We start from the raw sequence: 17,483 nt of genomic DNA, 5'->3' as shown, positions 1-17,483 counted from the left end.
ACCCCCCCAAGCGGCGGCACGAGCCCCAAACCACGCCCCCTTGGGCGGATTTACCAGGGACGAGCGGGTTGACTCGGCAATGGAAATCACATTTCTGAAGTTGACTTCGGCACAGAACGTTCTCCTCTTTTCCCTCCCGCTGCTCCCAATACCTATTTGCCGGTTTTCATCATTTTCCTCTCAGCAACTAGAGTAATTTCTCCGCCCACGGCTAAAATATGGAGAGGCAAATTCTTACCTCCGTGGAGGTGCATCGGCTTAGCGACGACTCCAGTGAAGAGGAGAACGTAGTCAGTAACAAAAAACGAACACAACCAACTGTAGGAAGTGAAATGCCTTCAAATTTTGATATTGTTAATATGTTACTCCAACAGAATCTAACTCTCATGAAAATTATTCAGAAAAGGTAAGGTTTTAAATTCTGTTTACAAAGAAAACGGCATATGGAAAGCAGCTGATTTAGACTCATGACGCCCCAAATGCAAATGGCGGCTCCCATACGTAAGTTTGTTATCGTTTTGAATGGTTAGAGCAGGCATTTCCGAACATAGCGTAAGTAGCTTAGGCAAAGCATGTGCATGATTACAACATGAAATAATTGGAGAAAACAAACTAAATACTCCAATTTATATATATAACAAACTTATAACTAGGTATCCAAAACAAATTGCTTGCCTGACACATCAAAACCACGCAGCTTAATAGGTAGTAGGCTAAACCACAGGTAAGTTAGGCTGTTCGAGTTAACATTTCTCACTTTAAACCTATCAACACAAGCCTAGGCCCTGGGGGGGGGGGGGGGGCGATCTGCTAAGGGTTACATATGAGGCAGGTCTAGATTATATAAACTTAACATATTCACTTAAATAAGGCACTGAATTAACCTAAGAGGGCTATTTGAGTTGTGAACCCCATTGCCTGACTTCAGCCTTCTAGGTCCACTGCTGTCCATATTTACTATACCTGTTGAACAAACATTTAAATTAATTCATGGTAAATAAATCACTGATATTCAAACATTCATCTCGGCAGAAGTGGTTCACCTGCTAAGAAGAATGGGGCTCCCCCTCCTACTAAGCGCTCGAGACAATCACCTGAATTACCTGAAAGTGCAAATTTAGACCTCTTTTCCTTTTATAATAATGGAGATGAAAGTGATTATGAGGATTTCAACCTTCTTACCTTCCATAAACCCATTCCTTCATATATTTCCACCAATTTCAAAGCTGAACCATCTTTTCATAGAGAAGGGAAAATTCAATTGAACAATTCACTAGTAGCATTAACTTTCAGTGAAGGCCATAGTGATAACCGTGATAAATTCTTTGTGAGTAGTCAAAATAAGGAGTTCTCAGACTTTTTTAAATTAATTAATACTCCAAAGTTGAATTTCTGGCCTGAAGGCAAGATATTTGATGACAGCCACAAGAGGAAATTTTTTTATGACATAGAAAATATTAAAATGAGTATTTCTGCCTTTCAAGGGCATGCAGCATTGGCACACATAGTATACCCCTCCAAAGTAAATGACATTGAGTTCTTGTCCAAGATTATTATTGGTCCCCTAAGAAGGAGCATACACCTTATACAAAATCTGATAAGGAATTTCAGAAGTAGAGCACTTCCTAGATACCTCAAGGAAGATATAAGAGATCTTGTAATCAAAGCAGACATTAAAGAAGTTTGGAATTTAACTGAAGACTAAAAAACAGCCATTGCTGCCTGCTTTCGCAAGGGTCCCCTCCTCAGAGGAGGGGCAGCAAACTTCAGGGGTAGGAAATTCAACTTTGGGGGCAGATTTCAGGGAAGAAGGTTCAGTTTCCTCAAAGGTAACCCTAACTTTAGATTCAAGTCTCAGCCACTTAGAAGAGGTAATAGGCGAGGTGGGCACAAAATGGACAAGCTAATAGTTCAGGAGCCAGAGAAAGGAAAGACCCTAGACATTGAGCCATGCTCCGCACCAGTTCAAAGAGAGATTTTTTCAGCACCAGTATTTTATGCACCAGAGCACAATGAGCTTCACTCAGCAGCACCAGTTGATAACAAGGTTTACTCTGCACCAGTTGATAATGAGCTTTGCTCAGCACCAGTTAATGAGCTTTGCTCAGCACCAGTTAATGAGCTTTGCTCAGCACCAGTTAATAACGAGCTTTGCTCTGCACCAGACCACCATAACATTGGGCCAAATGCCATAAATAAGGATAGAAGTCAAGAGAGCCCTCCAGAGAGTAGGATAGGTAAGTCATTACTAATGAATATTGATAGTTGGAGAAAACTTCCTAATGCCTCTTTTGCTTGTAAAATTATCAATGAACGGGTGAGAAATCCATTTAATAATACACTAAAAGCCCAGAGATCATTAAAAAGGACAGGTAAAGATAGATTTTATTCAATTAACAAGCGGAAAATATTGGAAAAAGAATGTGACAGACAGCTAAAACTAGGAGTAATAGAGCAGATCCCCAGAACTTCCTTTTACTACTCCAACCACATATTTTATAAATTAAAACCAGATGGAATAGTACAACTAATCTTTAACATGAAGGTGCTTAACACCATGATAAGAAAACCTTCTTTTACCATGCTCAAGGCCAATACTATATTTCCCTATCTACATCTAAACTCTTGGGCCTGCAAACTAGATTTAAAAGATGCTTATTGGCACATTCCATTACATGCAAGTAGCCAGAAATTTCTAACCTTCACACTAGGTAAAAGGAAGTTCAAATGGACTGTGGTACCCTTTGGACTAAAGACAGCGCCTTATATTTTTTCAAAGATAATGTACACGGTGATCAAGTATATTAGAACTACATATAACATCTTAATATTCAATTATCTTGATGACATTCTTATATTAGCAAAAGATTATTTAAAATGTAAATATAACATTCAGTTAGTCATTAAGATCTTGTCAGACTTAGGATGGAATATCTCTCTTAAAAAATCTATAATTGAACCGGCTCAAAGTATTGAATTTTTAGGAGAGCATTACAATATGATTAAGAAAACTATGAATCCCAGTTGGAAAAACATAGAGAAGTGTGTCGAATTGGCCAAAGCTTTCTCCAACTCTGTTAAATCTGACCTTCATTCCTATCAGATGTTAATCGGAGCCTTAAATTTCAGTGCATCCTATACAAGCTTGGGAAGATTCCATCTTAAATATCTCCACAGATACCACAGTTATTTTAATTCAGGGTACAAAATCATTCCCCACACCTTCAAAAAATACCTAAGCCATGGGAACAGAGACAAATGTACAGAGAGGTTAACATTCCAAAACCACAAATAGATGCAGAACTTTTCACTGACGCTTCCAACCAGGGTTGGGGAGGTGCACTAGTAATTGCGGGTAATATGCTCTCAATAAATGGAACTTGGACAAATGAAGAATCCTCCCTTCACATCAATGTAAGAGAGTTATTAGCTTGCTTCTATTCTTTGGAACACTTCACCACAAGGTTATACAATAAGGTAGTCTTAATACATGTTGATTCAAAGGTTACTAATTGTTGGCTAAGAAAACAGGGTAGTATCACAAACAAGTTAGCTCATGAACTGGTCAGGAAAATACTTAGTACCATGAAGGATCACAACATACAGATAAATTCCAGATGGATCAGGGGAGTGAGTAACACCATCGCAGACTCACTTTCCAGGGACCTGGGTTCCATTCACACAGAAACTTCCCTCAGTGACAGTCTATTCTCCTTAATCTGCTCTGACTTCAATTTCACCCCGGAAATAGATCTGTTCTCAAATGGCTTCAATACTAAGTGCAAAAAGTTTTGTTCATCTCTTCCAAACCAAAAAGCCATCAGCAATAATGCACTTACGATTAGCTGGAAGGGATCAACACTTCTCTATGCCTTTCCACCAGGATTCTTACTACACAAAGTAGCTTTTAAAATCTATAAAGAAAGCAATAATAACATGCTTTTCTGCACCATATCGCAGGGGACAGAACCATGGATTCCATTAGTGAGGTCAGTCTCGAAGCAACACAAACGCTTTACTGTGAAGATCGAAGACTATCAGATAGTTCTCAAGGATTGTATCTCACCCTCAGCAAAGCTCCAATCAACTTTGATCGCCTTCAAAATTTAAAGGACCAGCTCCCTAATGTCTTTCCTCCTGAGGTTTGCTCCAAAATTGCTATCAGCTTGAGGGACAGCTCCTTGCACAAGTATGAAAACCTATATAATATTTTTAAAAGTTTTATTAACAAGGAGTATGGAAGCGACAACAAATTCCCCCTGTTAGCAATTATCTTATTTTTCAATCACCTTATAGACAAGGGACTGTCTTACAATACCCTGAAGAGCTACAGAGCAGCTTTAGGTCCTATCTTGTCAAGTTATTTCCCAGGTTACTGTCTTGCAGAAGACAAATATGTCAAAGCAATGATATCGGGAGTTAATAGAAGGAAGCCTAGCAATTCTCACCAGTTCCCTGGCTGGGATCTAGACAAAGTAATCTCGTTTCTCAACACCACAAGAGATGACTACCTTATTATTGACACAGAAAACCTTATTCCTAGTAGCCTTAGCTTGCCCTTTAAGAGCAAATCAATTTAACAATCTCTGCATTTCCAGGAGCACCTTCACCCCAGAACACATTGTCTTACGGAACCACCCTTCCTTCATGGCCAAAATCCAAAAGAACAACTACACGCCAATAGAGATCAGCTTTAGGAAGCTTCCTAACTGACCAAAAATATGTCCAGTCAGACAATTGAACTTCTATTTGAAATACACAAACAAAGTCTGTATGGAAAGAAACATAGACAGGAAAGACCACATATGGCTAGATGAACACTTCAAGATAATGTCTTTACAAAAAATGAGACAACTTTTTTGGGTAGTGCATTTTCAAAGCCGACCCAAATGCAACTAAACAGTCAACTAATTTCCACTCTATAAGGGGTCAAGCTTCATCAAGACTGCTATACAATGGAGTATCTATACAAGAAATCATGTCCAGAATGAATTGGAGAAGCGACTCTGTCTTCAGCTCTTACTATGCTCTCCTCGGCTTACAGGGAGCTTTCGATGCTGTGGTCGCTGGACTTCATCTTCAAGCCCCCTGAAGGATCTGCCGAGCTACCACTGGTGAGTCCGGAAGGTTGAGACCTCCCTCTCCAGAACTGTAAGTTTACTTGTGAACGAAGGTTCTGGAGTGGGAGGTGAGACCTTCCGGACTCAAGGTCTGGGTCACACTCCAACCCTTCCCCCGTGAGGCGAGGAGACCATGTACCTAGGAGGGAATATTCTGACAAACTTCATAATCCAACAGAGTAGGTTATATATACAAAAACATATACATACAATCACTATAATTCCACAGAAAACAAACTAACTGGAATCTTTCAATATTTATATCGACCAAAAGAGCACAAGAAGATTGACCTTACTAGTAAAAAGACCTTTATGTCCAACAAATTTGCACCTTCACAGTAATTCCTTCATAACTTGAACAGCCTAAGGTAAGCTCAACCACTTCTGTGTTATTTGTTTTGTTTTATTACAACTTCAAAAATGTGACTTCCATTGCTGAGTCAGCCCGCTCGTCCCTGGTAACTCCGCCCAAGGGGACGTGGTTTGGGGCTCGCGCCGCCGCTTCGGGGGGGGGGGGGGGGGGGGGGGTTCCAGGGGGGTGTATAAGCAACCACTGGAGAGTCCGGAAGGTCTCACCTCCCACTTCAGAACCTTCATTCACAAATAAACTTACAGGTCTCTGTTCACTCCTAGCTAGACGAACTAGACACTGACTGCTGTGGCTCAAGCTAACGTGACAGCAGAACAGAAGGTTTTACTTTGTCAAAAGTAAAAACCTCCGGCGCTACTCCCAAAGCAGTAGACCTAGCAGAACGGCAAACATTTTGCTGTATCCTACTGACACGACGGCGAGAGTCGGGAGCTGTAAACAGCTGCCGAACCCTTTCGTCGTCTCGTTTTGACAAGTCATGCTCCGAAAAGCTTGAAGGCAGCATGGAGGATTCTCGTACTAGCTTGTGGAATCCTCTGGGAAGAAACCACTTAGGAGGAGGGCGTCAAACTCGTAGGTGTGATGGGCATCATCGGCTGATGGTGGAAGCAAACTTTGCATACCCTCAGCCTTCTGAGAAGACTCAGTCTGAGGGCGGGCATCAAAAGCAAAAGGAGAAACTTGGCCGCAGCCACTTTCTGAGTTCACCCCAAAGGGATCCTTCGATGGGAAATCCTGAGGGGTACTCATCAACAAGTTCTCTTGCCTAACTACCGAAGTAGCTCAAACAAGAGAAGAAGGTGCTGTGACTACTGCTGGCAGAGACACGGGAGGTTCCTTAGACCTACCGCCTTTGGAATCTCTAAGGGAGAAACTGAAGTCTTCCCCAAAAAGGGCAGGTGTGCGCTCCTGCTGTATTCCTTTTCACAGAGCCTCAACAAGCCTTAGATGGGGAACCTGAAATCCCAAAGGAAGGACACAACTGTCGCAAGGTGTCACTAAAAAGAGACTCCCTTATATTCGACGGTGGCCCCGCTTTGCTGGCGAAGGTATGGAGCCTTCTCTGTAAGGTTGTCCAGTGGTCAAAGGGCCACCACTCTTACTCAAACGGACCCCAGAGGAAAACCGGCCGAGCAGAGTCAGAATGGCAAGATCGAGCTGATGAAGAAGGAAGTCTGTTCTTCCCTTTCGAGGATAAACCTGAAGGAGAAGAGTCCCGCTTGCACTTCTTCTTTCATTATCTAGCAAATCTCTGCCACTGGGAGGATGGACACTCCCTACACAAATTACATGGAGATTCCTAAGTGCATGAATGGCCCCTGCAGGAAGGACATAGGTTGTGAGGGTCAGTCTCCATGGCTGACGCATCAGTGCCCTTCCACACATGGACAAGCTCGTATAATTTAAATCTTCACTACACATTCACTATGAAAATAAAAAGGTTCAAAAGAATTAGCCAGTTTATAAAACAGGAGAGACGGGCAGGTACAGTACATCCGATCTCTTCCGAGCCAAAATAAAGAGTGGTGAGCGGGGTGACAATTCTACATCCCCTAACTGGCAGTGGGTAGTTATACCTCACCAAAAAGTCTTCTGGATAGTTTTCCACATTCGCTGAAAATAATATCCACTGTATAGAGCGAAAGGGTTTGTATTTGTGTCGGAATAACCTGCTTTTTTTATTTATTTACAATTAAATGTTAGGTTCTGGATGAACTTGTGGAGCTGTTTACATAGATTAAGTCATGGCCAACTAACAACAGCAATCTAGTAAACCTTTTTATTAATTTTTACTCATCATAAATCATCATATGTGTACAATACTATAATAATTCCAATTATTTTGATAGGTCACTTACAAAACCATCAGGCTGGTAGTTACTAACTCTTAAAAACTAATTGATGGGTACCTTAAAATTAAGTTCTGTGCAAGTTACATGTCGTTGACTTTGTCACCTGTACGAATTCACGAATTGCAGATCGCATCCCATCTATATACAATCATACATATGGGTTAAGTTTGTTGTTCATTGGGATTAATAATTTATAAGCTTATACGATGATTTTTAATATTTTCTCAAATAATCACAAATTTTAAGTAATTTGTATTTTTCCTAACAGTACTTACCTCGAACTACTTTCTTAGGAGTATCTGGGATCTCCTTCCCATCCGACCAGAGTTTTGTGTAGTTTACCCTAAACCCATTTTCTATGAGGGGTAACCTCAGGCGGAGTGATACACGCCCTGAGGCTAACCCCGGGTCAGAGAGCATGCTTGCTCAGGTCTCGACCTCCAGTAAGTTCTTGATAGCTAAGGTCTCTAAGAATACCAGAGGACACTCGGGGATGGTAGGGTGGGCCATTACCTGAAAGTAGTTCGAGGTAAGTACTGTTAGGAAAAATACAAATTACTTAAAATTTGTGATTTGTTCCAACACGAAGTACTTACCTCGAACTACTTTCTTAGGAGACTTATACTTTAGGAGGTGGGGGTGGCCCCTAACAGTTCTTGGGACCGTGCTGAGGAATATCCAGGGACCTAGATAGGAGGCTAGGTCGTGTTGACCCCATAGAAAACAAGAGAGGAAACTACACAAAAACCCATCTTAGTGTCTAAGAAACTCACCTGTGCAAGAAATCCTAAGGGGCATATCTTCCCCACGTTGAGGTACTTGTCTCCGGCTCAGGGCCCTCTCTGAGCCCATTTGGAGCGGACAAAAGGGGGAAAAGGAAGTACAAGGGGTTAAGGAACGAACCTGTGTCTCTTGTGCTTGTCACCCGCGGTTATCACTGGGGCTAGCCTTTAAACCGTTTGGAGCGCGGAAACTATGGTACCTATCGAAAACCCATCCAGGGATTTTCTTGAATATTCTTTTAAATAGTGAGCAGTGAAGGTAGACTGGTTCGTCCAGGTGCCTGCTCTCAGGATCTGGCCCACTGCCATGGTCTTTTCGAAAGCCAACGTAGTACTAAGGCCCCTAATGTCATGGGGCATAGGTTTCCCCGGTAGGAAAATTCCTGCTTTGCTGTAGGCCCTGATGATGACCTGCCGCAGCCAGAAGGAGATGGTGTTCTTCGAGACTGGCTTCTTCACGAGGCCTGTGGAAACAAAAAGGCTCTTGATCCCGGGCCGGAGACTGGCTATCCTTTCTAAGTATTTCCTCAATGCCCTGACAGGGCATAGCCGCAAGTCCTTCGAATCGTCTGTCCGGGGAATTGCCGGAATCAAGAACCCTTCAAACTTGGGGTCCCACACGGCAGGATTCTGGGTCTTCGCTACGAAGGAAGGAACAAACTTGAACGTGACTTCCCGCCAACCTCTCGAGTGAGCCACTTTGTAGGACAGACCATGGATCTCGCCCACCCGTTTGGCCGAAGCCAACGCCAATAAGAAGGACGTTTTGAGAGTGAGATCCCTGTCTACGATGTCCTTCAGGGGCTCGAATGGTGGTTCGGACAACATTTTCAGGACTCGTGGCACCTTCACAGCTTGCGGGGGGCACGATTGCTCAAAACCTTTAATGAGCATTGAGATATACCTGAAGCTACCCAGGTTTATTCCCTTCAGGAGAAACACTTGGCCCAGAGCGGCCCGGACTCCCTTGATAGCCGGGATGGACATGTTAGCTACGTCCCTGAGGTAAACTAGGAAGTCCGCTATCTGTGGGATGGAGGCCCTCAGGGGTCTAATGTCCCTAGCGGAACACCATTTGGTAAAAGTGGCCCACTTAGCCTGATAGACCGCTGCTGATGACCGACTCAGGTAGCCCGACATTCTCGTTGCTGTACTTGACGAATAGCCTTCCCTCCTCAGGAGACGCTCGATAACCTCCACGCATGAAGACGAAGGGACCGAGGATTCTCGTGGAACCTTTGGAAGTGTGGTTGCCGGAGAAGGTCTGGCCTGTCCGGAAGGGGCCAGGGCGGCTGTTGTGCCAACTCCTTGAGGTCTATGAACCACTCTCTCTCCGGCCACCAGGGCGCTGCCAAAGTCATCCACAGGTTGTACGCCCTTCTTACTCTGTTGAGGACCTGTCTGAGCATCCCGAAGGGAGGAAAAGGCGTCCTCAAACGCCGCTTGTGGGTTTGGCACAGGAGAACAGAACACGGGGAGCTGTGCGTTCAGCCTCATTGCGAAGAGGTCCATCACCGGCGAACCCCATTTCTGAATGACGGTTCTGGCTACTTCCAGGTGTAGTGACCATTCGGACCCTACTACTTGGCCCATCCTGCTGAGGCCGTCAGCGAGGATGTTCTTTTTACCCGGAATGAACCTTGCTGAGATTCTGATCTGCTCCACTTCTGCCCCCTCCAGACTGAATGACGGTTGTGGCTACTTCCGGGTGTAGTGACCATTCGGACCTTACTACTTGGCCCATCCTGCTGAGGCCGTCGGCGAGGACGTTCTTTTTCCCCGGAATGAACCTTGCTGAGATTCTGATCTGCTCCACTTCGGCCCACTCCAGAAGTTCTAGCGTGAGGACGCACAACTCCTTCGACCTTAGACCTCCCTGCTTCTTTATGTAAGCCACCACCGTGGCGTTGTCGCACATAAGGGCGACGGTGTTTCCCCGGAGTAGGTGGACGAACTCCTGGTACACCCTTCGTACTGCTCTCATCTCTAGCACGTTTATGTGCTGGGTCTTTTCTTGGGCCGTCCAACTCCCTCTTGCTGACTTCCCTAGGAGATGGGCACCCCACCCCTCCTTCGATGCATCCGTGAACAGAAGCATCTCCAGGGGGTCGGCTGCAAAGGGCATCCCTCGAGGGTGTTCGTCCTGCAACACCACCAATCTAGGATTTGTCTCGTCTTCGGGAACACCGGGACCACCCTGTGGGGGGGGAGTCCCTCTATTTCCAGCACTCTTTCATGTTCCACTGGATTTCCCTGAGCTTCAGCCTGCCCTGGGGAACCAGTTTTTCTAAGGACACAAGGTGGCCTACCAGTCTCTGCCAGTCTTTCGCCTTCCTAGGCTGGCCCATCAGGAAGGGACGTAGGACCTGGTTCAAGTTGTCCAGTCTCTCCGAGGAGGGGAAGGCCCTCACCGCCCGGGAATCCAGGACCATTCCAAGATAGGTCATCCTGGTGGAGGGAGTCAGTTGGGACTTCTTCAGTTGATGGTGATCCCCAGAACGTTGCAGAACCGCAGTAGCCTCTCGCCTTGCTCCTTCAGTACTTCCTCTGAGGCTGAAAGTAACAACCAGTCGTCCAGGTACCGAATCAGGTGGATGCCCTGCTCGAGCGCCCAGACTGAGACTGTGGTGAATACCCTCGTGAAGACCTGGGGGGCTGTGGATAGCCCAAAGCAGAGGGTCTTGAACTGCAACGTCTGAGTCCCCCATTTTACCCGAAGGTACTTCCTGCTGGAGGGGTGAACCGGAATTTGGAAGTATGCGTCCTTGAGATCCACTGACATCATGAAGCCTCCTTCTCTCAGGGATGCCAAGACCGACTTCGGAGTATCCATTTTGAAGTCAGTCTTGCAAACGAACATGTTGAGGGCTGAGAGGCCTATGACCGGTCTCCATCCTCCTGTCGCTTTCTCCACCAGGAACAGCCTGCTGTAGAACCCAAGACCTGGGTCCCGGACAGGTTCCATTGCTCCTTTTTCTAACATTGCTGAGACCTCCCCCTGCAGAGCTGTCTTCTTTAAGGGGTCCCTGGGGGCTAGCCACTCTGCCTGCTGGTCGGGCATCAGAGGCGTGGGGTCAGCTAGGAAGGGTAACCTGTACCCTTCCTTCAGTACTGTCACGGTCCACGGGTCTGCCCCGTGGGCTTCCCATGCTTGCCAAGAATGTTTGAGGCATCCCCCCAACTGAGGCTTCGGCAGGAGTAGGGGGCCTCCCTCCCTATCTTCTCCTTGAAGTGCGGCCTGAGCGTCCTCTTCTGGAAGCCGCGAAGGATAGTCTAAAGGCCGCTTGGGAAGAAGCTGATCCCCTACGGGAGGGCTGAGAGGACTGGAACCCGGCCGTAGAAGCGTTGTCTCTCCTGGGCTGGCTGGAGGGGGCTCGAGGATGAAGGGGTACGTCGGCGGAGGACCTTCTGTACGTCGGCCTTCTGACTGGGTGGGGCCTGGGTTCATTCGGGCCCTTCAACTTCCTAACCCTCTCGATCGATTCTTCTGCAGCTTTCAGGGGAAAGATCGTGTCTCCCCACAGGGTCAGGATTCTCAAGGACCTGGCCTCTCTGTCCGGAAGTCGCCTCGTGATCTTGCTCAGTACCGTGTCCCTCCTCCGCAGGACCCAGTTGGTGGACATCACTAGAGATTGATAGGAGAGGAACTTCAGGGCCTTAACCCCCGAACTGATAAGCTCCTTGAGTAAGGCCTGTCTCTCTGGTACTGAAAGGTCGTATGAGGACTGGACGGCCACCAGGGTGGAGGCCCACCAGTCCTGCCATGAGGAGACGTTAACTAAGTCCTTTGAAAACTCCTCCATCATCACCACTTCCAACGGAGAGAAGCAGATCGGGGCTGTTGACGCCCTCTCTTCCGAGGCTCCTTGCCCCAAAACGGCGAGCACTAGCTCCAGCGCACAGGCGCCTGCTCGTTGTCCCTCCGGGAGGTAGAACTTGCTCTGGGACTTCAGGCCCTGGAGAAGTTTGGAGGAGCTTTGGTTCTTGGGAGCCTCGGCACGGTTGGCCATGATCTTGTCGACATGGGCCCTACCCAACTTCACGTCCCTCGCTGCGGGAAGAGCCAAGGAGGGGCGCTGCTGGACCGGAGCATCCACCAGTCTATTGAGACTTGATCGCCATGATTCCTCGGAGGAAGGCTCTGGTTCGTCCAGCCTATGGTGACTTCTGATGAGGCCAATCACCCTCCGATAGGCCGAAACTTCCGCTGCCGAACCCTCTACGTGTTCGTCTGGCTCCTCCGAAGGATGCACCGACGCATGCGACGGGGTTTCTCCGGCGGGGGCCCTCGCACGTGGTGGAGTCCTGGGCCTACCCTCTTGTCAGGATTCCTGCTGCAGGACGGGCATCGCTGTCGGGACGGAGGCCCCCGTCCTAGGCTTATCACTCCTCCCGGAGGTCCACGCCTCTACGGGTCTACTCGACGAGGGGAGCCATAGGTCACGTTCGTGACGAGCTAGTGGAGATTTTAAGGTCAGGACTCGGCTGCCAAACCGAAGGGGGGACCCTCTCCGCTGGGCGGATGGAGCCGGAACCTTCGCGGACTTACGCCTGTCGACTGGAACCTGCAAAGATGGATCCCTCCGTCGGTTGCCACTGGTGCCGGAAGAATACTTTTCTGGGGATCTCGTCCTGGGACGCCAGCCTGAAGGCCCCGGAGCCGCAGCCAACTCCAGCAGTCTGTCGCTGTGAATCACTACCCATTCACCGTCCGGGGAGGCGCTTCTTCTCCACTTCCTCCTGGGGGATCCCTGGCGACGACTCTCGTGGTGCGACTTTGAGCACGAACGCGAGCGCGAAAGCCTTCTGCGGGTCTTCTCCCACCTCCTTCTGAGGTTCCTCAGCGCCTCGTCCTCCGAGGAGCAGGAAAGAGCCTCCACTGAGGAGACTGAAGACTTGTAGGCCCTCGTTGTCGACCTCGCCTCTCGCGCTGGTGAAGGCGACGCTTGCAGAAAAACCTCCGGAAACGAGGCCGACGGCGTTGGGGGAGAGGGCGGAGACTCTACCGTGGGAGACCAGGTCCCGAAGCCTTCCTCCATCCTTAGGGGCGACCTGAAAGGCGTCTTGGGGAGAACCCACGCAATGGGGTCCGACGGTGGGGAAAGTTCCTTCTCAGCGGCGCCCTCGGCTGCAGACGTGCCTGAAAAACAAGCCCAAGAGGCTGGAGAAGAGTTAGATACATTTTTCCCCCACATGGGGTCATCCGAGTTGACGTGACCTGCTTGCACCAGGCACTCGTCTCTCGAACACACTCCCACCCCTCCATCAGGCCCCTCACTCGCCTGAAAAGACGCCACCACTCCACTATCTTGAAATTCAGACTCAAGGGGAAGGACCGCAGGCCTCTTCCCCGCAACGGACTTACCTCGTCCCCTACTCTGGGTAGGGGAGGGTGGAAGGGAAGCTCGGTCTGACGTGACACCCGGCGAAGTAAGGGAGGAAGGAATGCTCGTCTTCTCAGGCGGCTTCTTCGACGCCTTCTTCTTTTTGGTGCCGTACCGCACCCACTGCACCTCATTCCAAGACTCACACTACGGACACGTGGTTGACGGGGAACAAATACTGCCCCTGCACGAGGAACACAAGGAGTGCGGGTCTAACTCGGGTTTCGAGAGAAAAGCCCCACACGATTTACCTGCCACAGGCCCAGGACAACAGCGGGGATGCTCCATGAGGCAGGCGAAAGCACTACGAGACACAAGAACGCACAGGGAAAGCACAAGTAGAAAGTACAAAGGGACCACGTGGGTACCACGTGAGACACAAAGGGGTCGGGGACACACAAAGTCACACTTGGATTAGGAGAGCGGCGAGATGATATCGCGACGCGACCAGAGAACTTATTGGAGGTCGAGACCTGAGCAAGCATGCTCTCTGACCCGGGGTTAGCTTCAGGGCGCGTATCACTCTGTCTGAGGTTACCCCTCATAGAAAATGGGTTTAGGGTAAACTACACAAAACTCTGGTCGGATGGGAAGGAGATCCCAGATACTCCTAAGAAAGTAGTTCGAGGTAAGTACTTCATGTTGGAACAAATCCTAGATTAGCTACGGTATGAGGTGATATTACAATTATAATGCTAAAGCCACAACAGATTTAACCATTCCTACAATGTTAAAGACCATGCACTTGTAGGCTTACTTTTCTTATGTGCTTGTTTTCAAAACTGCTAACCTGATTCAGCTAACAGTCATCCGCGTCCGACCCGAGGTCTCACTTTTGTTCATTGACCCTTGTCATGGCACAACGTTCCACATAGAGTTTTACTTGGGAGGATCTGGAGGAACTTGTTTGTGCCATTGAAGAGACCGACTCTATTACGACAACTGAAAATCTACACCTGTGCGATTTTCAGATTTTGTAGATTTGAGAACAAAGCCCTCAGAAGAATATTGGGAATTAAATGGCAGGACAGGATTAGAAATGAAAACTATAAGAGAGATAACTCGAGTGCCACATGTGGATGAGATCAAGGTGAGGGGTAGATTCTGATGGTTTGGCTATGGTTTGTGTCGTGTGGGCAGAGTATGCAGGAAAAATTCTGAGCTAAAAGGGCACCGCTGCGAGTCAGTGCAAATGCGCCTCATTAAAAGAAATTGAGTACTGTACAGTATATTTGTAGGTATTTTGAACTGTTTTGGTGTAAATGATTGGGGGGATCCAATATTTTTTCAAATTTTAGAAGTTTTAAAATCCCATAAGTTTAGGTTAGTTGATGTCTGGAGGCTTTGTAGTTTATGGGGACAAGCTTTTGACCGGCCGAAAATCGAGTAAAAAAAGTCCGAAATCGGCTCTTTTTTACGGGAATGATCACGGAATGAAATAATATTAATTTCACTAGTTTTGTAATTGCTTGTCCCAACAATCTACATACTAGGACCACTCTGGTCATGGATGTCGGAAACGTGCGAGAAAAATGGACAACTAACTCAAAATTCTCCTCCTAACCTGACCTACAAGCCATGTCCTTACCTTCCTCGTGAACTAACCGGGGGGGCTAACGCCCCCCTGCGACCCCCCAAACACTGTCGCTAACATACAAACCCCAAAAACCCAACCTAAACGAACCTAGTAGTTCCCAGGTCACTACCCCTACCCGGGGGCAAGCCCCCGGACCCCCTTCGTAAGTCTCTCTCCTACACAAAAAAAGGTATGGGCAGCACTCAAAATTATATCTTAACCACATTGTCATAATAAGAAAGTACTCAGGCTTACCTTAACATTTGATGTCGCAACATCAATTGTACACTTCTCACATGGACCCCTAAAATCCCCTAAGAGGCCTTCTCGAAATAAATAATGAAAGAATTCAGGGTAACTCTAGTAAAATCACGTAGGTGTATATACCTTAAGAGTCTTAATCGAATCAATTTGATCAATATGAGTGATAAACTCAACAATATCGCTCAAAGAGTAACTGTACGAAACATGTCTATCCATTACGGCGGTTAGAGTTGGAAAGGGTCGACTCCAGGTCAATCTCGGGTCATGTGGGGGGGGGATTAAAAATTTGAAATCACGCGGCCAATGAAAGGTTTAGTTCGGTTGCTATGTTTGACACTGGTTTTATCTACCGAAATATCTTAACTAAATGTTGGCTAGCCTAACCTTTGGTTGTATATAAAACAAAATAGTATTCTGCATAAATTTAAGACGTGTCCCAATAAAATAACAATCTTAACAAGAGGTTAAAAATGAAGATTGTTGGAATTAGCGAAAACATAAGTCTGAACATCAATAACTGTTCAAGCTTGCGCCACCAGCTGATAGGCGAACCGAGCGCCGCCAAACGGGTGTTATTATAGTCAGGCAGGAAACAATGCTTGCGGGAAATTTTACGATCGAGTGTTGGCCGTGGCTTCAGCGGACGACGCATTGTAACGACCTTTTCCTAACCTAACAATTCATGATAATTATCATAGCAGTATTAAATATCACTTTAAATGATGTCTCCCTAAAAACTACAAACTTAACGAGGGAGTAAATATGTAGATTGACGGGACAGTATTAAATTGTAAAAACGAACATTTCTTAGACTGGGATGACACGGGCTCTATCTATCGGGAAAGTTGGAAACTAAGCAGGAGCTACCCGTGACTTGCGTTCGGACCGTGCTGAACTTAGAAAATATTGCCGTGGTAAAGGTAAATTATGATATTATTCAAAATGATAAAATATGATAAAATAACATCATATCAAGGTATGTTGGATCATTGTAAAGAACATCTTCCCCATAATGAAAAACGATTTGGCTAGTAATAAGAAAGATATTGCCCTGTCCCCAAAAACTACAGACACCCCTGATGTCCATTTTCAATGAACACGTTAGGAACTGGCCGCTGATATACAAAGGCTCCCTAACCTCCAAGCCCTGTCCTTGTCTTCTTACCTAACGGGGGCTAACGCCCCGCTGCGACCCCCCTTACACTACTGTATTCTAAATATACCCCCTTTAATTTTGGCCAACATTTACCACAAATTATAAGAAAATCGATTTGACAAGTACAAATGAACTAGTTTAGGGTTAGTCGAATCAATTAGCCTACCATAAAGGAAATGGACTCTGGCAAACAAACTTAATTACTGAGATAATGACAGTAAAAAATTTCCAAATAAACGTAGATTTAACTTTATAAAGTGTATAGAAATTCACGTAAAGAAATAAAACGTTACCTTCTACTTCCCTTTCACGTTTGAGGCCACTCTTAGGTTCAGGTTCAGGTTCAGGTTCAGGTTCAGGTTCTGGGGTGAGGCATAGCCTTTACAACGGCGCCTCTGTGTCTTTTAGTTTTGTGTGTTCCTTATTTTCACTAGTTTTTCTCTTTTCATCCACATTTGTTGTAGTATACTTTTCTTATTTTCAATATTCTCTTCACAAAAAAGGAATTTTCCAACTGTTTGTGCACTGTCTTCTTCGTATGGTTGTTGAAGCTCAATTGCTTTTATTCTTATATCACTAAACTGTGGACAATATAATATAAAGTGGTTAGCATTTTCTTCTACATCACAGAATACACAGTTTATATTTCCATCTTGGTGTCTGTTTCTTATATTCAAGCCCAATGAGTTTGTCCTTGCTCTGAATAATAAAATTGACGAAAATGTATTGTCATACACTTCCTCTTCCTTGATTTCACTTTTCCAGTTTTTATACAAAATTAAACTCTCCTTACACTCCATTTCACTCTTCCATTTGCTTGTGTCCCATTCTCTTGTTCTCTTCTTTATGTCCTCTTTCGTACATCTCTTGACTTCTCTCATCGCCATCCCACATTCTTCAGCATACTTCTTCACATGCATCCACCACTTCCTCTCTTTTTCTTCCATATCATTGACTATTGCTGTAAGTAGGTCCTTT

The 17,483-nt window shown here is 46.2% G+C and overlaps 1 protein-coding gene across 6 annotated transcripts in view; it reads right to left on the bottom strand.

The window, feature by feature from the left end:
- LOC137648865 (zinc finger protein 665-like) overlaps window positions 1-17,008 on the bottom strand; it is a 120,060-nt gene extending 103,052 nt beyond the window's left edge. For 5 of the 6 annotated variants that reach the window (XM_068382026.1, XM_068382028.1, XM_068382027.1 and 2 more), the window contains exon 1: window positions 16,799-17,008. The gene's annotated coding sequence lies outside the window, so the exon portion shown is untranslated. The remainder of the gene's footprint in view (window positions 1-16,798) is intronic. The other variant, XM_068382025.1, reaches the window with a different exon arrangement.
- Window positions 17,009-17,483: the final 475 nt, after the last annotated feature.

This window comes from Palaemon carinicauda, chromosome 10 (assembly GCF_036898095.1).
Source record: "Palaemon carinicauda isolate YSFRI2023 chromosome 10, ASM3689809v2, whole genome shotgun sequence".
In the NCBI taxonomy this organism is placed as follows: domain Eukaryota; kingdom Metazoa; phylum Arthropoda; class Malacostraca; order Decapoda; family Palaemonidae; genus Palaemon; species Palaemon carinicauda.
The sequence above is the reverse complement of the archived record's forward strand: the minus strand, read 5'-3'. Positions and strand labels throughout refer to the sequence as shown.